The sequence below is a fragment of the Crotalus tigris genome, unplaced genomic scaffold, assembly GCF_016545835.1.
Source record: "Crotalus tigris isolate CLP2741 ecotype Arizona unplaced genomic scaffold, ASM1654583v1 scf7180000019100.1392032, whole genome shotgun sequence".
Lineage (NCBI taxonomy): Eukaryota > Metazoa > Chordata > Lepidosauria > Squamata > Viperidae > Crotalus > Crotalus tigris.
In genome coordinates, this window is record NW_024097375.1 from 1244310 (window position 1) to 1271101 (window position 26792).

Below are 26792 nucleotides of genomic sequence, written 5' to 3' on the forward strand. Positions count from 1 at the left end.
GTGGAATTCTGGCAGTTGAAGTCCACATGCCTTAAAATTGTCAAGGTTGAGAAACGCTGCACTAGTAGTAATCATGAATTTAAGAGGACCTCCAAGTTACAGCCCTGTTCTTTCAGGAACAGTGCTACCCGGAGACACTTCTTGAAACATTTAGGAATCAAAGTGAACAAATAGCAGCTTTGGTTTGCTTGGCTTTAACTTCAACCTGTTTTGTCCCATCCAGATATTATATAAGCTATATAGAAAGAAAGATAGTAATCAAAGAGAGCAAGAAAGAGTTAGGAATAAAAGAGGCAGAAAAAATGCCGAACAATTTAGATGGAAGCTTAACGTTGTTTTGGAAATCAATAAAGAACAAGTACAGTAAGTATATTTGTGTAGAATGCCTGATTAAAAATGAAATTTTATAATATACAAATGCTGGGAGAAAGGTTATGGTAATTTAAAGTCTGTTGCAAGGAATGAGTGAATATAAAAACAAAAATGATGGTTCACAAGCGCACTTTTTCCGCTGTTATATTTTTTATTTATTAAATTTATATGCCTGCCCAATTCATGGTGACTCAAGGCGGCTTGCAACATTAAAATTTCACAACTTAAGAAACCATACCCCCCCCCCTCACCCTGGCAACAGCAGGTACACAGTTACACCAGCCACTTAATCAGCTCTATATCCACCCGCGGTCCCCAGGGTTGCCGACAGAATCATCTCATCAGGGCCTTCCAAATCAAGTATCAGTGTGGGGGCCAATCTTATCTCCAAGGGAATTGATTTTCAAATGGAGGGGGCCACCACAGAGAAGGCTCTTTTCCTTGGTCCCACTACTAGATGTACTTCCTTAATAGATGGGAACATATCTTATCTTCCAGTTTTAATGAGCTGGCTAGATGTAACTAGAAAGAGGCAGTTCTTCAAATAGCCAGCAAGCAAGGCTATCTATATAACTTTGCAATTATACGCAAGTGATAACCAGTATGGAAGAAATAGTATTAGTTTGGTCACATGGAGAGTGATTAAGGATTAAATTGCAGAACAAATATATGAAGAAACAGCGAATGATTTAAGAGGAAGGGGAAAAATTAAAAAGTCATCCTTAAATAATGTTGATGAGATCCTCAAAAAGACAGAAAAAAAAGATTAAAGAAAAAGAGGCAAAATATGAAGCAGTGTCTGTCCATGGTAGAAGTAAAAATGATATGGAAGAATAAAAAGATACAAAAGTTTTAGCTAGCTTCTTTTTCTTATTTCTTCTTATTTCTTTAGATTGTCTGTTCTTACTTTTTTAAGATAGCTGAATGATAGGCATGTGTGGTATATACATAGAAGGCTCTTCAGTTCTTATAAATTAAGGTTTGTTAAATGTTCTGTTTAAATTAAATTTTAAGTAGATGATATTTATAGATACAAATTCAGCAAAGTAAACCTGTTTTTGTGTCCTCAGTATATTCAGAAATTAAGAATCACTTTAGATGTGGATAGATTAGTTATGTGGGAAATATTTCCAAAGAAAATACAATTTGCAGCTATTGATAATTGCATTGCAGATCCCGAATTGAAGAGGGTGTTGGATCAACTGTTTTTCAAAGTCCCTTACAATTTTTTGAATTTAAATTTATGTTGGGAATGTGCAAAAATGGAAAATATGTTTAGTTCCTAATCTGAAAGAAACACATTGTGTTTGGGGATATTATACTGAACTGTTCTAGGTTGGCTGAAGTTTGGCAGAATTGGAACTGACTTCACTGTTTCAACTAGAAAAAAAATAGAGAACTTATGGGAGAAGCCTAATGCATATTGTCAGTCTCTCCCTTCCTTCACCCACGAGCCAGGTCTTCCCTAGCACCTTTCCTACCTTTCCTTAGTCAAGGCTTTTCACTGCCTACAATTAGCTTCCTAAAACACTTGTGCTCCCAGAAACTCACTGTTTAATGCCCAGAACACTTAGCATATCCTTAAAATTTTTTTGTAGAAGGTGCAATGGGATCTATAAGAAAAGATACTGCAAAGTTACTTAGATGTGCAAGATTGGGTGTCACCTAGTACCTTGTACCGGTTTGCATGCCTAGAGCCAAAAGTGAAGTGGAAACTGCTGCCAAGACTGTAAAATAAGCAGACATAATTTACATCATGTGATATCTTGTATTGTCCAAAGACAGAAAGGATTCATAAGAAGCTAGCCTAAAGGCTTAACTGCAAATCTATTTTGTAATATATTGTTGTAGAATGATTACTGAAATATAGTCTTCATAGTAGTTTTTCTGCCCCTCTTCCTAAAAACTGCAAAGCACTGTTACCTTGAAGTTAAAATTCTGTCCCCTGTTGTTGTTGTTTTTCTCCATGTCATTGCTTTTAAGAGAAGCAGTAGCAGAAAGTCTCTTGACAGGATCTTATTTGGCAATACTGTTAAATCCAATGTCTATTCGAAAATTCAGTACTAAAGAAAAATATTGTGTGTGTGTGTTTTAAGCTTGGCTTACAAATTACCACACCTGGATCAGGAACATTCTTTCTGAGTGAGTAAATTGCCAAATCTGCAGGTGCATGCCATCCTGTAAATTGGGAAAAACCAGGTAATTAATAACAGCTATATGTAAATCAGAACTAAATCAAATAGCTTTTCTTCCTTAGGAAGCTCACATGGTTAAATATGTAAGTTGCAAGATGTATATTTAAAGAGTACTGCTTAGTTTGTCCATTATTCAAGTATGAATGGTACTTCTTGAATAACTTACTGCTGATCGTTTTTGGAGGTTATCAGAACAGTCTAGAGTAGACCAGTGATGGCGAACCTTTTAGAGACTGAGTGCCCAAACTGCAACCCAAAACCCACATGTATCGCCGGGTGCCAGGTGGGCATGGCTGTGGTGGTCATGGCAGACTGGGTGGGTGTGGCCAAGATGGGCATGATTACTTCGATGTTGCTCGTGGGGAGGGATGCCTGTGGGGGCCGGGCAGGGTTGGGGGAAGATCCAGTGGGGTCTCTGGCAGGTGGGGCAGTGGGCAGGAGGCTCGTCCTGCAGGGTGAGGTGAGGCAGGGTGGGGGTACCAATTGCCGCATGGCAAGACGAGGCAGGGACCGGCCTTGACACTGCCTGACACCATTTGCCTCCGCACACAGAGGCCAGCTAGTGCATGGGGGCCGATGGTGCCCATCAACAGCCACAGCCTGCCAGCCCCTCAACCGGCACACTCTGGGGCTCTGCAGCCCTCCAACAGCAGTTCAGAGAAGCCACCTCTGAACTGGATGGCCAGCCGACAGCTGAGGAGGCGATGCAGTGGGTTGTGCCCAGGAAAAGGAGAGCATGCGAGGCCAGGAGAGATGGGATGGGGGGCGAGGGAAACCAGCCGTGCCAGGATGCATCCGGCTACATGGGACCTTGGTGAGTTAGTGGGCGGCTAGTTGAAGAGGGACAGTTGCCATCTCCGGGGCATGGTGCCCACAGAGAGGGCTGTGAGTGCTGCCTCTGGCACATGTGCCATAGGTTCGCCACCACTGGTCTAGACGTAGTATAATACAGTACCCACATGCATTATCATCTAGATCGGGGGTCTTCAAACTTGGCCCTTTTATGACTTGTGGACTTCCAACTCCCAGAATTCCTCAGCCAGTGTGCCTGGCTGAGGAATTCTGGGAGTTGAAGTCCACAAGTCATAAAAGGGCCAAGTTTGAAGACCCCCGATCTAGATGATAATCTTGGTGACTTGCTTATGTGCATACATTTTAATGCAGCTTTCAGTTGTCACGATTTTTCTGACCAAAAAAGGTGCTGTGTGTGCAAACAAAGTGCTATCTGTTGCTGTGATAAAGCAGGACACAGGTTAAATTATTACTTGGTGACAGTTCAACCTTAGTATCTCTTCCTACCATAGCAAGTAACTGGCTGAATCTGAACCCTCTAATTATTAGTATGAACGCTTATTGTTGTTTGAGGAGATGCCACCTGATGAGGTATGCTCCATATTTTTTTAGTTATACATGTTTTTTTAAAAATTTAATCCTAACGAATACACCAGTTGTTTTCTTGGTGAGAGCGTCTGGTTTTTTTTCTCAAGGATAACAGTAGCTAGAAATGAGGGGTTTTTATATATATAAAAGTAGTCCTTGACTTATGACCACAATTGACCCCAAAATTTCTGGTGCTAAGTGAGACAGTTATTAAGTGAGTTTTGCTTCATTTTATGACTTTTTTCCACAGTTATTAAATGAATCACTGCAGTTATTAAGTTAGTAACATGGTTGTGAAGTGAATCCTGGCTTCCCCATTGACTTTGCTTGTCAGAAGGTTGCAAAAGGGGATTACATGATCCTGGGATACAGCAACTGTACAGGTATACACACACACACACACACACACACATACATACATATATCTATATCTACTGGTATATCTATTTATCTATATCTATATATCTATATTATCTTTAATCACATTAAAAATACAAATTCCGGATACATTCATACTTGAGAAAAACAATTGAACACCAGGATAAATACAAACAAAACTGTTTAATAAACTTAGCTTTCGTTGGCTAACTGCCAATGTTGTCAGAGTAAAATTCTGGAGGTTTGGAAGCTTGCTTATGAGACCGACTGTTTTTGCGCTCTGCTCATTGAGAGAGTTACCGGTCTACCTGCCCCAATTGGCCGTATTACTTCTAGTTGTCTCGCATCCGTCTGTGTGTTCCTAGACTCGGGAATCATTGCCTCTCTCATTGTCACTCTCCTTGCCTGCCTTGTTCGTGTCTGAGTACCTATTGCTGTAGACTGGTCCCCTAATGCCTCTTGTCCTATGGCCACCCCCCCTGTTGCTGTGTGTGTGCCCAGGCTCCCATCTTTACTTCTTGCGCAGGACGCATTGGGGATTTTTCCCCTTCAACGGTCATAGTTCTTTGTTGTCGCATGGGCCAGTAGTTCCGATCCAGCATTTTACTCTGACGACATCAGCAGTTAGTCGACCAAAGCTAAGTTTATTAAACAGTTTCGTTTGTATTTATCCTGGTGTTCGATTGTTTTTCTCAAGTATATCTATATCTATATCTATCTCTATCTCAGTATCAATCTTGGTATTCATTGCCTGTAATAGAAATAGTATGATCAACCAGTCACTACAACTTTGTACACTTTACTACATTGAAGGTAGTCTTTAACTTAGAACAGTTTGTTTAGCAATTGAAGTTAACAACAGCACTGAAAAAAAATGACCTGTGATCATTTTTCACACTTAACGACTGTTACAGCATTCCCACGGTCATGTGATCACTCAGGTGCTTGACAAATGTCTCATATTTATAACGGTTGTCTTGAGGTCCTGTGATCACCTTTCACAAGCAAGTCAATGGGGAAGCCAGATTAACTTAACAAACCATATTACTAATTTAACAAGTGCAGTGATTCACTTAATAACCATGCAAGAAAGGCCATGAAATGGGGTAAAACTCACTTAACAAATATCCTGCCTAGCAACAGAAATTTGGGGCTTGGTTGTGGTCGTACATCCAGACTACCTGTACATGGTACTTGAGAGAAGAAATGATGCTGGTTATATTTGACTCTTCATATGTAAAACAGAATAGGTGTGGTATCCTTTACTGCATAAATTCTGTTTTGTGCCTATAGTATAGTATAGTATAGTATAGTATAGTATAGTATAGTATAGTATAGTATAGTATAGTATAGTATAGTATAGTATAGTATAGTATAGTATAGTATAGTGTCTGCTTAGGCCTAGTGTGAGTGATATAAATTCCTTGGCTCTTAAACATAGCAGTAGATTACCTTTTTCCCCTTTGCTTACTGAAATAGAAAGTTTAAAATAAGATTTTATTTGTCCCACAGAACTTCCTGATAGGTTGTGCCTTTCCAAGGGCTTTGTTAACCATTCACTGGAAGTCTATCTAAAAATCTCAGTTTTTGTGGGGTTAGAGGTTGATGAACTGTGCATTATATGTTTAGTAACACCCTTTCAATCTCCAAATCAGAAAAAAGTTTGTTTGAAAAGTTAAAAAATGCAAGAAGATTACACATATTGAAGATGGAGACAAAAACACACATACACAAGGCTAAGAAGAAGAAAAAAGAAAGGAATACAGTGCACATGTCTTTAATTCCAAAACCTTTAATCCAGAATGTGAGATATTTTGAATGTTGTTCCTACTGCAAATGTGCTCCTGAAGAGATTTTTTTTCTTGAATTCTCTCAGGATCGAGGCTTTAGAATAAAGTATTTGTGCACCATATTTTTTTTAACATGCAACCTAGGCATTACCCAGTTAAGTCAATTCAGAAAATAGTTCTTTCAGCTGTGTCTATCTGGAGTGTAATTCAGAACACAGATTATATGTTCCTCCTAAGTACATCCTATCTGTGCAATTTACAGTCGGGTGACTCTGACTGTTCTTTGGGCCATCACCATTTCAGAACCACTAGTGAAAGTTTCTATGTGGGTTTGTTTGTGCCCACATTTTATTTTGTATTATTTTTTTATTGAACCATTTTCATTCAATTTGATAGAAAAGAAAATGATTTTTTTTTCTTAAAGGAGGAAAGAAGTCTGATCAAAATTCTCACTGAATGGAATATTGAAATTTCTCATTCATTTGCCTCTTTATATAACTACCAGGTTTGTAAGCCACCTCAGTCAAAGCTGACTCTAAACAGCATGCCTTTCCCATTTTTATAAGTCAGATTAAAACAGTTATTATAAACAATGTAAGTAAAATTCTCCATTTCGTTGTACAGTCATCTTTGTAATGTCTGGAGTGGTCTAGCTTTTGTTTGTTTGTTTGTTTCAATTTTACCCTAAGGCAGTGGTTCTCAACCTGTGGGTCGGGACCCCATTTGGGGTCGAACAACCATTTCACGGGGATCGCCAAACAACGCACTCCGCCATTTTTTTCCCCTTTTCCTTAGCTGTGCCACTCCCTTTTATTCTATTGGCTTTTGAAAGCCAATAGAATAGACTCTCTTGAATAGAGTCTAATTCTATTGGCTTTCAAAAGCCAATAGGAATTGTCCAGGCTGTGTCTGCCCTGTGGAGTCCGCCAAAAGTCCCATTCTGCAAACGGTGCTGCACCAGTTGAGTAGTCCTCGACTTACAACCGGTTGAGTAGTCCTCGACTTACGACCGATTGGGGGTCGCGGCATTAAAAAGCTTGAGAACCACTGCCCTAAGGGAAGACACTGAGAAGAAAATCGTCCCATGGGGTTTTTCAGATGAGGAGGAAGAAAAAGGCAGAGAAGATGCAGAGTAATGGAGAGAAATATAACAGAATTGAAGAAATGAAAAAAAAAACAACAACCAACCGCCAGAAACCTTTTTGCAGGTGCAGTAAGCATTTAGGGAGTTCAGCAAGCGTTTCTGGTGCAGTATTAATTGAAATGTTCATGAACTCCTTAGCAGATTGGTATATTTTAAAATCAATTACCCATCATTAAATAACCAACTCAAGTGTACATCTTGCTCACCAACTAAGATTACTTTGAATGGAATTCATTCTTTTTGAGAGATTTAGCTTTTGGATAAACTTTTTATGTTTGCTTCACATTATTTTGGAGTGATTATTATCGAGGGGAAATGAGTTTTTAGAAATCAAGCTGCCTGGAGCAACTTCACTAAATGAGGGCATAGTTAAATTGGACTACTTTTTGTTTTATGAAAATATATTGCACTCTTGAGAATTCCAGATGTTCATTGATTTTCTCATAGTATTTTTCTAATAGCAAAACCAGCATGCCTTTTACTGGATGAAACCTAATTACCAAATGCTTTCAAGTTTTGTATTTCTTATTTGGAAGAATGCACCAGAGGGTCCTTCAGTAACGACTCTCTTACCTACCTATCTATTCTTTTCAACTGGGGCTGTACACCCCGTGGAGATCAGGCCCTAGAAGTATCTCAGACAACTGAAACATATTTTGGAAAGAAGTGATTGAAGATGAAGAAGTGTCAAGGGTTGGAAGATTTCTCTCAAACTGCATGTTGTTTTTCCCTATTGTGCAAACATTCACACTCTAGTTATAGAGCGTGAGACTGTTGTATCAGTGGTTCAAGGATTCTAATACTTGTGTGGCTTGGTTTTTTTATGGGAGAACTTTAGCTTTATTTATGAAGAAAAGTCATAAAGTTCTTTTCATTGAACTAAAATGCCATCTTAATTTTCATATATTTTCAGATTTTTATACATTTAGATTCATTAGTGGTGTCAGTTGGACAATATCTACTATTTTCAGGGTTCTTTTTCATTTAGAATTTTCTTGATCACTTTGAGTTATTTCATGGCCCATATTTCTAGAGAGAGATTTATAAACCTCTTGTTTTCCATTGTTTTTTATTCTCAGATTTCCAGAATTCCTTTGCACGTACTCCAAATTTTCATTTATGTTGGCTGTGTGGGAGTAGCTTAAACATTTGGCATACAATTTGTATCCTCTATTTCTTTTGATAAAGATGCAAAAGCATTCAGTTGTTAAATGGTTCTGGCAATCAAATTGAGCTATTTTGTACATTGTGATGTTTAACCAACATTTTGGAATCTGGGTAAATCAGAAATGTGATCAGCTAAGCTATACGTAACACACAGGGAGACATTTTTCTTCCCAGTGTCCTGATGGTGACTAAGTTTTCCAGGTTTTGTACTATTTCTGACAAGATTTCATTATTTAAATTGTACTGCTTGATGTATTTCAGCAGAATATTTCCATGATGGTGCAAATACTTATAAATATGCTGACCATGTTTATTCCTCTTCGAATTATTTGGGACTGAAGCAGAATATAAATTGAAGTAAATAAATAAGTTTGCAAGTGAGCAAACAAATCAATGACTTGGCAGTAATGTGGCATGCTAACAATCATTCTGAACAATAGCACTTTGACTCTCAGTGTTTTTATCACGTTGCTAATTAGGTGTGAAGTGATCAAAGGTTCTTGTAAGTAAGTGAATCACATTCTGCTTTTCTACTAACGTAGTTTATTTACCTTGATTGGTAGTCAGCTAACAGTACAGATTAATTTGGACTCATTAGGGATGAAAAAAGATTGGGAGTTTAAAAAAAGGACTACAAATTTAGGTTTGGTACTTTTTTTCTCATGCTATAGCAAAAATTAGCAAGCCCTCCTTCCCCATAGAAGAGAACACACACACACACAACACACACACACACACACACACACACTCAATATGTAATTGGTTTAGGACAAAAATGTCACAACAGAGATAGGATTGCTGAAAATAAAAAGGGTATGTCAAATTTCCTGCCCTGTCAATAACACATAGTTGCAGAAACACTACATTGGATAATTTTCTCTGTCATCCCATTATTATTGAGTGATTTCAGAGAAACAAACAGCATGGTGTTATGCAGGAAAATACAGTATGATTCTGCCACCAGGGTGTAGATTTTCCCATAAACATAATGGGAGAAATAACACACTTCTTCCTTTTTTGCATCTTATGTTAGAATTAGAGTGGACCTGTGTATGCTTGATCCTTATATAGTTAGTTTCAGATTCCAGTTTCGGTATCTGGTTTTCTTACTGAGCAGGAAGAAACCTGAACTCCCACTTTCTCATCTTGCTTACTTTTATTTATGCTAAGAAAGGGTAAAGAGCAAAACAGTTAGAGTCAGAATTTAAATCCTAAGGAGCAACACCAAAAGCTTTTTAGAGATATAGAAAGATTACATAGGGGTAAATTAATTCATGTTTAGTCAATTAACAATATGGATAACACCACAGTGCTTAGATTTTGATGGAATTTCATCCCCCAACTCATTAATTAAATTGTTAATTTACATATAATGGAGACATTTTAGTTAGTTGCCTAGAGGTGATCCCTAGTTGTCATGAGATGAAAAATGTAGGCTTTGTTGAATCATGTTTGACTCCAAATGTCTATACAGATAAATCCTTAGCAGTAATACATAAGATATTTTCAACTTCCTAGCCTGGTGTACAGCTATGAGATTTCCTGGTGGTCTCCTATCTAAGTCCTAACCAAGTCGGCCCCAGTTCAGCTCATTTTTCAATATAGTTAAGGTCAGCTAGGTGCTGCCAACCTATTGTCATATAGATGAGTCCCTGTAATTACTGGGACTCAATCTTGACTGAAGAGGCTTTACCTTGAGATGAAAAGTTGAGGGATTGTCAAAATCAAATGCTTCCTGTTAAGAATAATGTATTTTAACTTGTTTCTATTTTTTTTTAATTGCATTAATCTCTGTGGGAATATTTGAGCTGCCATAATTCAGTGCCATAGGGGATTGGAGGTTTTTATTTTTCACCTCCGGAGACTGGGGTGTGGAGAATGGTTAAAAAATAAGCGGGGAGTGCTAAAGATTTGGTAAATATACTAAAAAGGTGACCTAGAACAGTATCTTCCAATTCTACAATCCCAAATAAGTATGTCCCAAATTGTAGAGAGTGGTATTTATGGGAATTGTAGCACAGCATATCAGGATGGTGCTACAAGAAAAGGAAGTCAATTGACACTTGATGTATATCTCCTTACATCAAAATGTCAGTAGAGAAAATGGTCTTATGAATAGCCAGCTAGTATTCACCTAACTGTAGCCTCCTTGCTAGTGTAAATGTCAAACAGTGTCTGCTTTTAAATATAGTTTCTCCCTGGCATGGGACAGAAACATAATTAGGAGATGCCATCCACCTTTCCCTTTCTATATAGAGAAAAAACATTTGTTCTTTTAAAAGACACAGGTGGATCTCCAGGGACTCAAAGCAAACCCTGAGCTGGGAAAGCAAACAGATGTACCATCTCCTCAGCAGCTCTGATAAATGGAATTATTCCAAGAAGCCGGGAGAGAAAGAAACAGGACTTCTAATTCAAGCTTTAAGATATCTCTAAGCAATATGCAGAGAGCCAGTTTGGTGAGGTGGTTAAGGCACCAGGCTAGAAACCAATTGAATTCCAGTCCCATCTTAGGAACAAAGCTAGCTGGGTGACCTTCACAGACCTTGGAAAAAGTAAAGTGGCAAATCATTTCTGAAAAACTTTGCCAAGAAAACTGCAGCCACCAGGAGTCAAAAACTGACCGGAAAAAGAAAAGGAAAGAAAGAAAAACAAGTGAGAAAGAAAAAGAAAGAAAGAATAGGTAACTGCTTTAGTGAGATATTGTATTAAGTTTATTATTTCTTTCATCTCTGTATTCTCTCCTATTTCTTTGCACATTCTGCATAGTTTCAGACTGTATTCAAGATATTACTTTTCCCTTTATTCATTTGCTGGAAGCCGATATATAACTTGGAAGCCAGCTCTCTCAAGATTGCTAATTATAGTGGGCCAGCACTCTGTAGTATGCATATATCTTTATAAACTGGGCTGCGTATATATTTTTTGAGTTATTTTTAAAAAGTGTGATTTTTGCTTTGCAAGATTGATTTAATTTCTTGAACAAGGAGAAAGGCTGAAACTGCTAATAAAATGCTGTTAGGCTGTACGGCTAAGAGGCTAGTACAAGTTGTGGGAACCCTATCTGTCTAGGGGCAGGAGACCAGGTGAGGCATCCCCTTGAAAGATAGTGGTAGTAGTAATTATGAAGCAGTTACACTAGGACTGTAAGTGGAGATAGGGTATGTAGTTCCAGTTAGCTGGTGGGGGAGGGGGGGAAGGGTTGCTGCTAGACAAGGTTGTACAAGAGTTAAATATTTAATAATTTATTAAGAGTGGTTAAAATACTGAGTCTACTGAGTCTTGCCTGCTACAAATGTAAGCAAGGGTGCCATCAGGGATTGGTATCTGTTACAATGGCGCTGAATAAAGTGAGTTGTGACCGTTTTTCATACTGAACGACCATTGCAGCATCCCCATGGTCATATGATTAAAATCCAGACGGTTGGCAACTGACTCATATTTATGACAGTTGCAGTGTCCTGGGGTCATGTGATCACCTTTTGCAACCGTCTGACAAGCAGTCAATGGGGAAGCCAGATTCACTTAACAGCTGTGTTGCTAATTTAACAGCTGCAGTGATTGACTTAACAACTGTGGCAAGAAAGGTCGTAAAATGGGGCAAGACTCACTTAACAACTGTCTCACTTAGCAACATAAATTTTGGGCTCAATTGTAGTCGTAAGTCAAGGACTACCTGTAGTACATTCTCACTAAAATTCCTTCCATATCATTGGTGGCACTTCTGAATGAGAGCTGAATCATAGTAGTTATCACCTCTGCTCCATGTTTCTTACCTACTACACAAGTTCAACTTAAATATAATGTCTTGATATTGTTTGTGCTGTGTAGCCATCCTGCAACAGTCCATTCAGAAGACCTTTGCTCTTTGTTAATGTCAGGAATGAACAAATGAGTGACAGAAAGTGGCAGAGCTTAATGGGAGTAAGGGGAAAATATGGGCATTATTGAGAATCTAGTGGAGTTTGACATAGTTCCTGTTATGGAATCAAGCAATTTTACCCACAATATCCAGGATCTTAATATTTACTCTACATATTCCATTTGTAAATTTATCATCTGTAAAAATAGTTGTGTGGCCTGCCTGTATTCCACAACCAAGTTTCATGTGTCTTTGTTAGAATTTCAAATACAGTTTAGAATCTCTTCAATTAAATGCACAGGTAAAAATGTATTCCATATTCCTTTTTCAATACGAGTATGAAGCTGCTGGGGGATATTACCTGGAGTCTTGCCTTAACATGCTTGTACTGGTCATTTCAGCCTTCCTTCTCCATCTGGCCCAAGTCTGGCAGCCTTGGCTCTTTGAATGATGTGCTAACCAATGGTTTGCTTAGTCATGGCTGAGTTTACAAAACATGCTAAGATGTAAAGTATTATTTATATAACTCAGTAGCCAAGTTCATGTATCCCATAGTGTGCCAGAACCAAAGAAATCAGATTATGGCTTAAAAGGTTGTGTGGATTCAGTCAGCGTTGGCTATACATACAGCGATGACTAACATATTAATGTGAGTAATAAAATAATAAAAAATATTTTGTAGCTGTAGCTCTTTATCGTTTTTCCATCTCTTGTTTGGGACAAATACAACTGTTTAACTATGTTAATCATTAACCAACCCAGAAAAGTTTGGAGTTGTGAGTATTGCCTGGCTTTGTGATTTTGTGGGGTCAATGCTTTTGTCAAACTAAAAAAGTTTAGCCCTCCTTCACCCATTTTGAGTGTCTGGAATTCACTGCCTGGAATATACAGGCAGTCCTCTGGTTATGACTGCTTTGTTCAGTGATCTTTCAAAGTTTTATCGCACTGAATGAGGGGGACTTATGACCAGTCATCAGAGTTCCAGCTATTGCAGTGCCTCATGGTCAAGAAACCATGATGCAGGCTGTTGGTGCTTGGCTCATGTTTACAATAGTGTATGTAAGCTGTAGTTACGTGAAGGTGATTTCTGATCTTCCCTGCCAGTTTTTTACAAGCAAAATTAGTGGGAAACTGGCAAGAAGTCACTTCTACTTGCACTATTGTTGCCTCTCCATGCTCTGTAGTGTCTGCCTGTGGCACCCCCTGCCCTCCAGCACCCATACACCTGCCTGCACTCTAGAGCAGTGATGGCGAACCTTTTAGAGACCGAGTGCCCAAAACCTGCCCCCTGCCTCCCGCCCTGCCTGCTCCGCCCCCGCCCTGTCTGCTCCGCCCCTGCCCACCCCCTACCCCGCCTGCCCGCAGGGCCACGCACTGCCTCCATGGCCTACCGCAGCAGATCGCCATGGCAGCCCTGCAGTGCCATGGTAGCCATGCCTTCCGCCACACTCCGCAGCATCATTGGCACGCTATGAAGGATGAGGGCAGAGTCTTGTCCCTGCTTCCTGGCTATGTTCTTGGCTGCGCTGCCTGGGGGGGCGACTCTCCTCCAGGGGGTTGCTGGTGAGGAGGGGGCCGTGGGGGAAGGTGGGGCTGGGGTGACAGTGCATGTGCCCACAGAGGGCTCTGAGTGCCGCTTCTGGCACGCGTGCCATAGGTTCGCCACCACTACTCTAGAGTGTCTGTCCTGTCTCTCCTGTCACCTGGACACTCACTAATCTGCTTGCCTGGCACTCCCACCTCCCAATCAGCTGCCTGCAGGGTCCTGAAATTACAGCAGCAACCATCGCCTTTGATAAGCAATGTGGTCATATGACATTGTGCTTAGAATGCAGTATTGCAGGCTAATTCTGCCAACTGCCAGAAGTTCGATCCTGACCAGCTCAAGGTTGACTCAGCCTTCCATCCTTTCAAGGTCGGTAAAATGAGGACCCAGATTGTTGGGGGCAAATCGCTTAGAGAGGGCTGTAAAGCGCTATGAAGCAAGTAGATAAGTCTTAAGTCCTATTGCTATTGCTACAACCACAGAAATTCCAGTTCCAGTTGCTGTCATAACCTGAGGACTACCTGCATTTCTGTCTTATCCTTTAGAGTCTTTTGTCAGTGTGATTTGTGGCTTGGTAACGTCCCAATGGAGCTCCTATAGTGACACAAAACACAGCTTTGTGTGAAAGAAGTGAGTTGTTCATGTCTTCTTCTTATAGCTTCTCTTCATTGAAAATTTGAGTTTAAAAGAATTTACGTAGTTGCTTTTTAAAAGTTTTCATAAATGATTTTATGTGTATATATATATTTACTATAAGCCCGCCAGAGCCATTCTGGAGTAAGTAGAATATAAATTTGTGAAGTAAAGGAAATGACATTTTTCTTCTCCTTTTCTGAGATGAAAGTAGCCATTTCAGTAATTAGACCTTGATGCAGCTGGGGGGGGGGGGGCTATCATTTCTACATAGAAGAATTGATTTGAGAACCAGTTTGGTCTAGTGATGAAGCTGCTGGAGTAGGAAACATGACTTCTGTTTTTGCTTTAGGCAGGGAAACCAGCTTTGGATGGCTTTGGCCCAGTCATTCTCTCATAGCCCTAGGAAGAAGACAATAGTAAACCACTTCTGATAACCTTGTCTAGAAAAGCACATAGACTTGTCCATTTTGCACTAGGAGTAAAGTCTGACTCAAAGGCGAAAAAAAAGTTTGCTAATTATTAGTTGCTCAACTCTGTTTAGTTTTGTGGAGAAAGTACTCAAATGGTTGCTTTGTGGTATGAAAACCACTGGTAAATCTTCCTCACTTTTTTCAATATTCCAGTTAACTTCGCATGATTCATTATAAAATTTTCAGACATCTGCCTTTGTCCTTATGGGTTTCTTTGAGCCTTTTTTAATCTAAGGACTTTGCCCAGTGAAGTCAAAATCCTGTCTTAGTGGGATGGTTTCTATAGAAAATATCATAATGACACATATTCAGTATTGTATCTTGGTTTAAATTTGAAGAGGTAAAGGACAGGGGGAAAGGTTTTGAGCATTTACCATGATAATTAATTTTAAGTAAATTTTAAATAGATTAAATGTGATTTCTGATGTCCTAGAAACTCTTGGGTGAGTTTTAATGGTTCTTTTTTTTTAATGATCCAGTTAAATTTATTTAGGAAAAAAATGATTTTTTTTTAAAAAACCCACTCCTTTGCATAGAGGTGCCGAATGAAAGAATGCTTGAAAATTGCACTGAAAATTTTGTTTAAAACCCTCTTCATCTGTGATACTAATTGGCTTGGCTTTCACCAAAAAGTCATCAAAGAAGAAATACATTGCTGCCTGAACACATATTTAGATTACAAAGAACTGGCATAAATCTTTCCCTACCTCTTTTAAATCCAGAAATATGTTTGAGGAAGCAAAGACCTATTGGGAGACTGCTGCTTTTTCTGATAAACACTTCTTTGTCTCATTCTTCATTTCCTCTTTCTTATCCTGTTTTAATCTTTGACCAATTCATTTCTTTCTATAGTCTCTGAACTCTCAGTTCTTTTTCCCCCCTCTTCATTTTTTAAAAAGTTTTCTACTATTCTGTAAATATAAACTATGTCAGGTATTTTACTTCCTCGTGGTTCTAGATGACTTAGAATAAAACAGATCAAAATACATAATATAAAACAAAAATTAAAGCACATAGCAGCCAGTCATGATCTGACCTATCATCCATATATTTATATCTAACCCACATCCAGAGTCCCAGGCTTGAGCACATTGGCAAGTTTTCAGGTTCGCAGTGGTAGCGAACCTATGGCACACATGCCAGAGGCGGCACTCAGAGTTCTCTCTGTGGGCACGCATGCCACTGCCCCAGCAGAGTTCGCCAAAGTAGCGAGCACATGGAGTTTGGAAGTGACAGGGCAGGAAGTGAGCGAGCAAGTGCCGTTGGCCCCCCAGCGATGCTCTCGAGATGGCGAGAGAATGGCCCCGGCCACGCTCACCCAGTCTGTTGTAATCCCTGCAGCCACACCCACCCAGTGGGCCACCCCCCCTAAGGGCACCACAATGCTGATGCAGCCCTGGCACTTTGCGATAAATAAGTGGGTTTTGGGTTGCAGTTTGGGCACTCGGTCTCTAAAAGGTTCGCCATCACTGGTCTAACGAAAGACCAAAAGGGACAAAACCAATCTAATAGCAGAGGAAATGATACTCTAAAGGGGGACATTTTTAAAGCTTAAAACAAGCAAACAAAAGTGGATAATTTCTTTATACTAATTGTTGGGTGCAAGTAGGTTCAGGAGTTAATTTTCTAATAGCTGATGGGTTTATTGAGAAATACATAAAACAATATTAAAATGTTGCTCCTGCGAGAATTCCTATAATATTCAAGTCTCTTCCTCCACAAGGCTGCTAAATGTTTATCTGTTCCACATTATTTTTGTAATCCACATTTACAAGAGCAACTTTTTTAGACTTGATCATTTTTATTCAGTGATTATTCAGTGACAGCCATTTGTCAAAAATGGTATAGGGCAGGGGTGTCAAACTGCTGGCCTGCGAGCTGGTTTCATCATACCAGAGCCGTGCCCACCCCATTGCCGGCAATGGCAAAAAAGCTCCGATATGTTGCGCGACGTTACATGACGTCGCAAATTTGATATGTCTGGTATAGGGTTTCATGCCTGAGCAGGGGGTTGGACTAGATGACCTCCAAGGTCCCTTGCAATTACTACTACTACTACTACTACTACTACTACTACTACTACTTCTTCTTCTTCTTCTTCTTCTTCTTCTTCTTCTTCTTCTTCTTCTTCTTCTTCTTCTTCTTCTTCTTCTTCTTCTTCTTCTTCTTCTTCTTCTTCTTCTTCTTCTTCTTCTTCTTCTTCTTCTTCTTCTTCTTCTTTAGAGGAACAGTAATAAGAGTTGTTCTAAGCTTTTGCAGTTCTTTGAAAATATCTCTTAACTCTGCACTTTCAAGTATTGAATTGTATAAATGTTGTTGTGTTAATTATTTCCTAACTGTGGTTTGGAGCTTTTTGTGTGTTTAGGCAGCTTTGCAGTCCTTTCCTTTTCCTTCTTTATTGTTAATGATGGCAAATATACTTAGTCTCTTAGGGAATTAATATTTTATCACTGTGGAATGATATCTCTATATGGGAGCTGGCATCAACAATTTTTCTCTCTGTGTGTCATACATGCATGCATTCTTAAAATAAATGCAATCTGGAAATGTTGACTTGAAAAATTCTGATTCTATGGTCATTTCCAGCTTTTTTTGCCTGTAATTCTGGCCAGGGTTGTTTATTTTTTATGCAATACCCATAGATATATGTTTAAATGCACACACATAGTTTAATATATAAATGTCTATTGAAAGCTCTCATACCATGAATGTCTTAAATGTAATTTCTGAATTGTTTTATTTTAAAACCTGCTAATGCACCAAATTCTTTTAGTTTTACCCTTAAATGTTTCAATTTTTTTTAAAGTGTCTTAGTGCCAGAGGCAGTTTGGTCTAGGCCAGGGGTAGGCAACTTTGGCTCTTTTATGACTCGTGGACTTCAACTCCCAGAATTTCTGAGCCACGAGTCATAAAAGAGCCAAGGTTGCCTATCCCTCTGGGCTAGAAAGTGGGAGACCATGAATTCAAGTCCTGCCTTACCCATAAAAGCCAGCTGGGTTTCATGGGTAAGTCACTCTGTCTCAGCCCAAACCACCTCACAGGGTTGTTGTGTAGAAAATAAGAGGAGGAAGATGTTTTTGATATGTTTGTCTCCTTGGGTTATTTGTAAAAATAATAAAGATAGGGTTAAAATAAATAACTAAAAATCTCCCAAGATCAATACCAAGTCATCTGCAAAATAAACCTTAAAAAGTTTATTTTTTAATCTTTATCTCACAATTCTCTCATCTTGTCTTATCTCTCTATTCAATATTTCAAGAACCAAAATAAACAAGAGAGGAGACAGTGGGCATTCCTGCCTTGTTCCTTTTAGTATCTCACAAGCTTTGTTAGATCTCTATTAACAATTATTTGAGCTTTCTATGAAGTATAAGTCTTATCTTACCCATTTTATAAATTTCTCCCCCAAGTTGATACCTTCCTAAATTTTGAACTTTGAACTTTGTTCTATTTGTCAAAGGCTTTCTCTGCATCTCAGAAAATCAGTGTGGCTTGTTTTTCATTATGTTGCTTCAAATATTCCCAAATAGCCAACACATTTCTAACATTATTATTTTGGGTAAAAAATCACATTGATCCTCATGAATAAATTCTTGCAAAATTATTTTTAATCTATAAGCTAAAATGGTTGTAAATAGCTTATAGTTATTATTGAGTAGTGATATCAGTTTCTTGTTAAAGTCATATCTTGTCCCTCTTTAAATATTAGTGCTGTATCAGCCTCTTTCCAGCTGTCCGACACTTTTCCCCTTGATAAAATTCATAACATTCTGTAAAAGTTGTAAAAGTTCATCCTCAAAACATTTATAATAAGAACATGATGATCCATCTGGTCCAAGCATCTTTCCAGGCTTAATTTATTTTATAGCTTTAGACATTTTCCTTACATAGGTTTATTCATGATCTATTTCTGTTCCTCTGTAATCTTAGATAAATTTTGTTTTCTTTTCCTTTCATAATTTATGTGGAAACAAATTCTTAGCTATTTCTCTACAAAGGTGGTTTTTCAAAAGGTAACTGGATTTTCTTTGTTTTTTTCTTGAAGATGTTTTGCTTCTCATCCAATAAGCTTGTTCAGTTCGGAAGGAACTTCTTGGGTGAGAAGTGCAAAGTTTTCAAGAAAAAACAAAGTCCAGTTGTCTTTTGAAAAACCGCCTTTGGGACAACTATGACCTGGGTGACTGAGAATCTCCATACACATTTATTTCTATACAGTTTTGTTTGCTCCGGTAAAGAGAAAGTACTCAGTGCATTGTCCCATTACCGTTCTGGTTTGGGTCTCTCCCCCTCCTTCTGCTGATTTTTTCCTTTTTTATTTTTTTATTGGAAGAAGGAATGAGAATGTGTACCTTTGCATTTTTCTGAGTGTTTGTGTGTGTCCTAGGAAGTTTGTCGAATCAGTTTGTTTTCTAAAACTTTTTTTTTTTTTTTTGGTAAAGACTTCCTAAATTTGGAAGAACAAATATCATATGAAAAAAGCTGGATGCAACTGATTGTTTTGCTCTTCTGGACTTGTTTTTCCTTTCCTTTTTTCACTTGTCAGATGGTTTTTATATCGTTGCCTGCATTTGTAAAAATACACACATGAAAATAAAAATGGTCTCCATGTTTAGAAGACCAAAGAGCAAAACAAGCCAAACAGTGAAAAAAAAAGAGCCCACAGTTAAGAAGCTATGGATTGAAAGCTGACAGCAGTTATACCAACAGAAAGAAAAGTAAAAAAGAGATGAGGGTATCACGATTGAATATGAACAAATACAATTAGCTTGGTTGGTATATATCAAAATTTTGCTTATATATATGTACACAATCAATGTTAAATAGATATTTATTCAGATATATATATAATCACAAGCATCTCCTTGTAGCATGCAGTGTGAATGGGAAGAATGTCTAAGTAAGCAACATGTTTTTATTGGAATGTTAAAAGAATCTGTATATTATAAAATTCTTATATCTATAACTTTTAACTAGGTGAAGAGGTATATAAAAGGCAACAATTTTGAACAGAGGCACCTTAAATAATCTAACTTATAGAATGCCTCCCAAATCCCAAACCCTTGGCTCCTGTGGAGTTGAAATTTGGCAAATTTTATAAAACGTTTTATGACAGAAAAATGATCATAAAGCATTTTATGAAGTAAAACAAAATGTCATAAAACATTTCCTGTGGTTAACTACTGATGTTTGATTGCGCTATACAGTTCAGTATGGGCTATTTTCAAGGCAGATCTTTCTCTGAATATTTCCCTGAATTTTAAAGAACTTTTCCAGTGAATGCAACATTAAAGCTGTGACATTGTTGAAGTAAGGTGACCAACTGTCCTCCTTTAGGGAGGACAGTCCTCCTTTTGTAAGTTCTGTCCTCCCTTGAAAAGTGTCCTCCTACATGTCCTCCTTTTCGATATTTGAAGATTAATCTGCAGGGCTTTTTTTCCTCATAGAACCCTCAGAATGGCGTTCGGCACCTTTTTTTGATGTTTTTTTTTTTCAACTTTTGCATGAGCTGTGCTATTCCCCTTATTGGCTTTTGAAAGCCAATAGGAATTGCTGCTGAGCGCGCCAAAACACCCAGCTGGCAAACCTTGCACATGCAAGTTGTCTGTATTATTGTTGCAATGAATAAAATGTTTCTTTTATTTACGATATTTTTTTCTTCAATTTATTTGTGTCCTCCTTTTCATTGTAAAAAAGTTGGTCACCTTAGTTGAAGGCATTGAGGAATCTGGTAAGAAAATATCTTTAAAACATTGACACAAGGAGTCCACAATCTTGGATGGACGGACGCACTTCCGAAAAAGCGTTTTCTACTGCATTTTATCTGCTTCTTTTTTCTTACAGCATCTGATAATTAAACATGTTTTAAAATACATTTGTTAATGTTTTAAGGTTTCACAACATTCTTTATTTTGACTATAAATGCTAGTATGACCATCTATGAAGTGGAAAATATAATTGAAGTCAGGTGGAGCATAAGCCTGGTTGGGCATCAAATTGCCTGTATGTCTGCAAAATAGAACAACAATAGGCAATTTGTAATGGAGCCATTTGTTAAAAGATTATGTAATGTGGAAAAAAACTATTCAGATTAGTCCTTTTTTCAGGTAATTTGCAGAGCGGTTTGCAGACAGAATAGATAAGGCAGCATTTGTTTCCAAGTCATATCAACTGGCTTCTATGGTTTTATAGAAAAATGTCCTACACCTCATTTTTCAGGACGCTCACTTCTGCAGCGGTACTACCTAAGTGCAAAAAGATGTGTGATATCTGGAAGTGGGTCTGGAAATGTTTTCTAAGAAATTCATCATTGTGTGTGTGCTGAATAGGACAGTGGGGTGGGGGAGAAATATTGCACAGCGGAATTTCTATATTCTGATCTTGAGGTAGACTTGGAGCTGCAAAATGCTGGATGGGAGTTTGCATGCAGTTTTCTGACTATGTACAAGCATAACTATGTATATGTAAATACACTCCTTGTTGCCTGTATTGTTCTAAAATATTAAGAGTTCAAGTGTTGCTGCTTAGGGCAGGTATCTCCCGGAGGCAGTTGGCTAGAGAGTAGATCTCCCTAACCTGTGTTAATGATAACTAGTTCATAATTCGCTACTTAAAATATGACACAGAAGCAAAAATGGAAGCAGTGATTGTTAACTAATCTCCTCATTTCTTGATCGTCTGGAGCTGCCCAAGACTGAATAATGGAAGGAAAAAAGAATACGTTGCCTAAGCGCTATCAACAATTTTTACCTACCATGTTTCCCTGAAAATAGGATCCAGTTAAGATCATCTGCCAAATGGACGCATTAGTATCTTATTTCCCCAAATATAAGCCCTAACCAGAAAATAAGCTCTTTTGGAGCAAAAATTAATATAAGACCTGGTCTTATTTCCGGGGAAACATGGTATTACAGGTAGTGCTTGACTTATGACCACAATGGAGCCCAAAATTTCTGTTGCCAAGCAGGACAGTTGTTAAGTGTGCCCCATTTTGTGACAATTGTTAAATGAATCACTGCAGTTGTTAAGTGAATCATGTGGTCGTTAAGTGAATTCAGCTTCCCCCATTGACTCTGCTTGTTGGAAGCCAGCTGGGAAGGTTACAAATGGAGATCACATGACCCTGGGACAGTGCCAGTTGTCAGGCGCTCACATTTTGAACCCGTGATCATGGGGATGCTGCAGCAACAGTCATAAGTGGGAAAAATGATCATAAGTTATTTTTTTTCAGTGCTGTTTTAACTTCAAATGGTCACTAAACAAATGGTTGTAAGTTGAGGGTTACCTGTACAGGTAGTAAGAGTGTAATCAGGTTTTCAGGATAATTTGCAATAGGGCCAAAATTCCTTCGGAATAAAAGCTTGTTTTGTTGTCTTGCTCTAAAAAGACTTGTTTCCGTCTTAAAAATTTTTATCCAAAAAGGTCTTTAACTGCTGAACATAAATCATACAAAATTTTATTCTGACTCATGCCTCGATTTGTTTAATCTAATATAGTCAACTCTGGTTACTGCATATTGGTCTTTTAACCCTCAAGATCCTTTTTATTTAGAGTTTTAGTGTATTTTTATTTTTTAAAATACTTGGACTCACAGCAATTCTGGCTTTTTTTTTCATAAAGTCATTTCACAAACAGCTTCTCGCTATGGGAAGACAATTGACATTTGAACCCTTATACAAATTAACTTAAAAATAGTTGCAGCAGTTAGCGCCTAAAAGAAACTGGATTCCCAATGCATTGTATGTGTGTCAATATAGGTTCAGTTAATATTTATTCCAAGATAAGTATGCAATTGATTGCAACCGCAGAGCCTATAATCATTATATTGTAGGGTAAGCTTTCATGTATGAACTTTCATTGCTTAGTTTATTCGTTTGTAGCCAACCCTACCACAAGAATTTGGGAAAGTTTTTTGTATGCAATAAAACCAGTTTTATGGTATTTTTAGTTAACTGATAATTTTTTAAAGGAATTTTGAAACATCTTTTGTGCACCTTAAGTCATTCTGTTATGTCACAAGCCCTGCAACATAGCAAAAGTAAGACATAGCTATGAGCCAATGAGCTTTATACCTGAACCAGAATATTCTACCAAATTATCATTTAGTATTTCAGAACTCCAGAATTTCCATCCCAAGTTGGGAATGAATCATGCACTTACGAAGATGGCCCTTGAGGACTAGCAAGCTAGCAAATCTCATTACTTTAATAAAGACTTTTTGAAATGTAAAAGGTGATCAGATTATAAGAACAGGACCATGAATTTGCCCTCTGGCTTTAGAAATTTAATTCACTGCTTTTATCTCATAAAAATGAAATGTATTACATTTTGCACTTTCAGTTCTTGTGAATAAACATTTGATTCAAAGCAGGATAGGATGCTGGAGAGGATGAGTTCCAGAGTATTGTGTACCTGTTGCTTGCACTTCATAGCAGTTACCAATAAGGTTCAAATTCCTTTTAGTTTTTGCAATGGCTTTTAAAGCTTCAAATTTTTAGCTTCGTATATCATGGAAACTGCTTTTCTTTGCCTTGTATAAGTTCATTGCTAAGATCTTGGGGACTGATTTAATTCTGTTAATTTATTTCTCTTCCCATAACTATCATAGGTCCTCTGGAGCTTAGAAATATGTCAAGGCCATCTCTCACAGTGCTGTTTCCTCTTATTAAAATCCATTTGCATTTTCACTATAGTGTTTCCTTTTTTTTGTTGATGCTTGATGACCTAGTGCAGGCATTTCAAACTCGCAACGTCACAAGATGTTGCGACGTCACGCGACATGTTGTGACTTTTTCCCCATTGCCGGCAATGGGGTGGGTACAATTTTGGCGTGATGCATCCGGCCCGCAGGCTGGCAGTTTGACATGCCTGACCTAGTGTATTTCATATTTTGTAATTACTCTTTGGGGAAGTGTGGTGGAATTAATTTGTGTTTTTGGTATTTTTAGAAAACCAGATTCAGTTGAGATCTTTTTCTGATTCAATGCAAAATCAGTTTCTGGTTTATTTATTTATTTAATTATATTAGATTTATATCTCTCCTTTCTTCCATGAATTCAAGGCAGTATATCTAGCTTTCTTTTAGCCAAATAAGCAGAATAAATTAAGCTTTCTTTTCTACTTCTCCAGACTATGTGATACCCTCCATTTTTATTGCACTTCAGGTTTTGTAATACACAGTTAAAATGATCAATAATTACAGACTCTATGAAGGGTAATCTAACACACTTGGAGAGTGTAAAGTGGTTTGCTCCTGTTGTATTTCTTTGGTGTTGAGACCTCTTGAAGAACAGTAATACAAACTAAGTATCTGTGTAAAGGAAGTACAAGAAGCAAGCTACGTTGTATTCTGATTAAAGAGGCCCTATCCTAGTGTCAGCTCCCCCTGTTAAAGCAATTGAACAAGTAGTTGAACTAGCTTTTTAGGCCAAGAGCTATTCAATGCCTTACCAGGAGCTGCACTGCCAAGAAGAAATAGGGCCAGAGAAAAAGTTGTAGTGAGTGTAACCAGAATAAAATATTAAATTTAAATTTAATTAAACTTTAATCAAAACCATTTAATGTGATTATTTTCTCATTATGCTATGTTTTTAAAAATATCCAAAACTGTGGACTCTCTGTGTAATCCCAACATGTATGTGGCAGTGCTTGGTGAACTTTAGCTGATCTCAAAAAGTTAAACAGGTTCAAAGTTGGATAGTACTTGAATGGGAGATCACCAGGACATTGTATGCATTCCTGGTGTAAAAGAAAGCTAACTCTGCTCCTGAATTTGTGATAGAGTTTACTTTTCATCTTAACCTGTCACTTTTTTTATTTTTATTGCTGGCACAGAAAAGAATGCTCTCGTAAAAGAGCTTAAATTTTCCAGAGCCACTGCTGTCTTCATAAAGCTGCTTGTATTATTGAGTGAATTGAACAAGCTGCTGCTGAAAGAGTTCTCGTAGATTTGCAAAAAGCTTAAATGGATGGAGCAATGTCTCTGAAATACTCAGAAACTGCAATATTTTTAAGAGGAAGTTGATATTGGCACATGAAGCACTTTTTTTTAACATGCCACAGTTTCTTCTTTAAAAGATTTTATGAGCAGCGTTCACACCTTAGTAACATGTAGGAGAGATTGAAGTTGTGGTTGGAATGCAGGTGCCTGCTTGCCTGTTTGCCTGTTTGCCTGCCTGCCTGCCTCCCTCCCTCCCTCCCTCTCTCTTCCTATCTATCTATCTATCTATCTATCTATCTATCTATCTATCTATCTATCTATCTATCTATCTATCTATCTATCTATCTATCTATCTATCTCCCCATTACCAATATTTCATTGAAATTTGTTTCTAGTTTATGTTAGTTATATCATTAGAATCAGAATTCTAGTTGTATGTAGCACAGTAAACATCTTTGAGTTTAGCTTTGTACTCATTTGTCCCCCAAGTTAGTAGCCCTGTTTTTGAAGTATCAAAAGATTCCAGTGTTTTCGTAGAATCGTTTTCCAGTTAGTTTTTGGGATGACATGATGTGTTGAACTTTGCCCATCGTTTCCATTTTGGACATGAGCTTGTTTCTTTTTTCCATCCAAAAAGTAAGCACTGCTGGGTGTGGTCACCAGCTTACTTAGGTTGAGTGATAGATAATAGGACAAGGGGGGAGTTGATTTCAGTCTTCTCCCCTCCCACTGTGTTTATCCTCTTTGCAGGCAAATGAGGCTAGACTTCCTTAACCCACTTAATTAACCAGGCAGTTCTGATCCATTCCTTTGGCACCATCTGTTCACTAAAGGATGCTGAGAGGAAGGTGAAATGGTACATGATTATATAATAATGGATGTCTTTGAATAAATGATGCTTAATTGGTCATTTGGGATAGTTTAGTCAAAACTTTTGTTAACACGCACACACACACACACACTTCAGAGATGCTTACAAATTTGTCAATGTTTCTGTATAAATACGACCTAAAATGTGATTTGTTCTCTACACAAGTCTTAAAGCAAGATAAAGAGAATTAAAAAAATGAGCAAAACATTATATCTATCCATTTTTTTATTGAGAAAAATGTGTGGCAAAAGTACATGAACTTTTAACACTACTGTATATGTAGGTGAGTTTGTGTGTGTATCTCTCTCTCTGTGCATGTATGTAACACTCATCAACCATGTGAACTAAACCAAATATTTATCACAGAATCATCTTACTAATCGTATTACAATAACTAGGACTCATTTTTAATAGCTTTTACAAATAATATTATTAAGGATTCAGCCAAGTGTGGTAAAATGTAGTTGCCATACCGTTGAAAAGTGCATTGATATATACATACAGAGGTAGTCCTCGACTTACAACAGTTCATTTAGTGACCATTCAAAGTTACGGTGGCACTGAAAAAAGGGACTTATGACTGTTATCACAGTTACAATCTTTGCAGCATCCCCATGATCATGTGATCAAAATTCAGATGCTTGGCAACTGGTTCGTACTTATGACTGATGCTGTGTGTCAGGGTCATGGGATCCCCTTTTGCGACTTAGGTTACTAATTCATCAACTGCAGTGATTCACTTAACAATTGTGGCAAGAAAGGTCATAAAATGGGGCAAAACTCACTTAACAAATGTCTTATTTAACAACATAAATTTTGGGCTCAGTTGTGGTTGTAAGTCAAGGACTACCTGTATAAGGAACTGTAGCAGCCGATTTCTTCACAGTAAAATACCTTAAACCTTGATCATTTCAGCAGGGGGCCATAGCCAGTCCTATCTCTATTATTGTTTTATGATAGAGGATATTTGAAAATTATTGGTCCCATATTTTTAGGTGTATATACTGTATTTACATAATGTAAAATATAAGTCCATGAATGGTA

The 26792-nt window shown here is 37.9% G+C and overlaps 1 protein-coding gene across 4 annotated transcripts in view; it reads left to right on the forward strand.

Annotated features, from left to right (window-relative positions):
* The window catches only part of PCGF3 (polycomb group ring finger 3), a 58981-nt gene that overhangs the window by 10586 nt on the left and 21603 nt on the right, over positions 1–26792 (forward strand). The window lies entirely within an intron of this gene.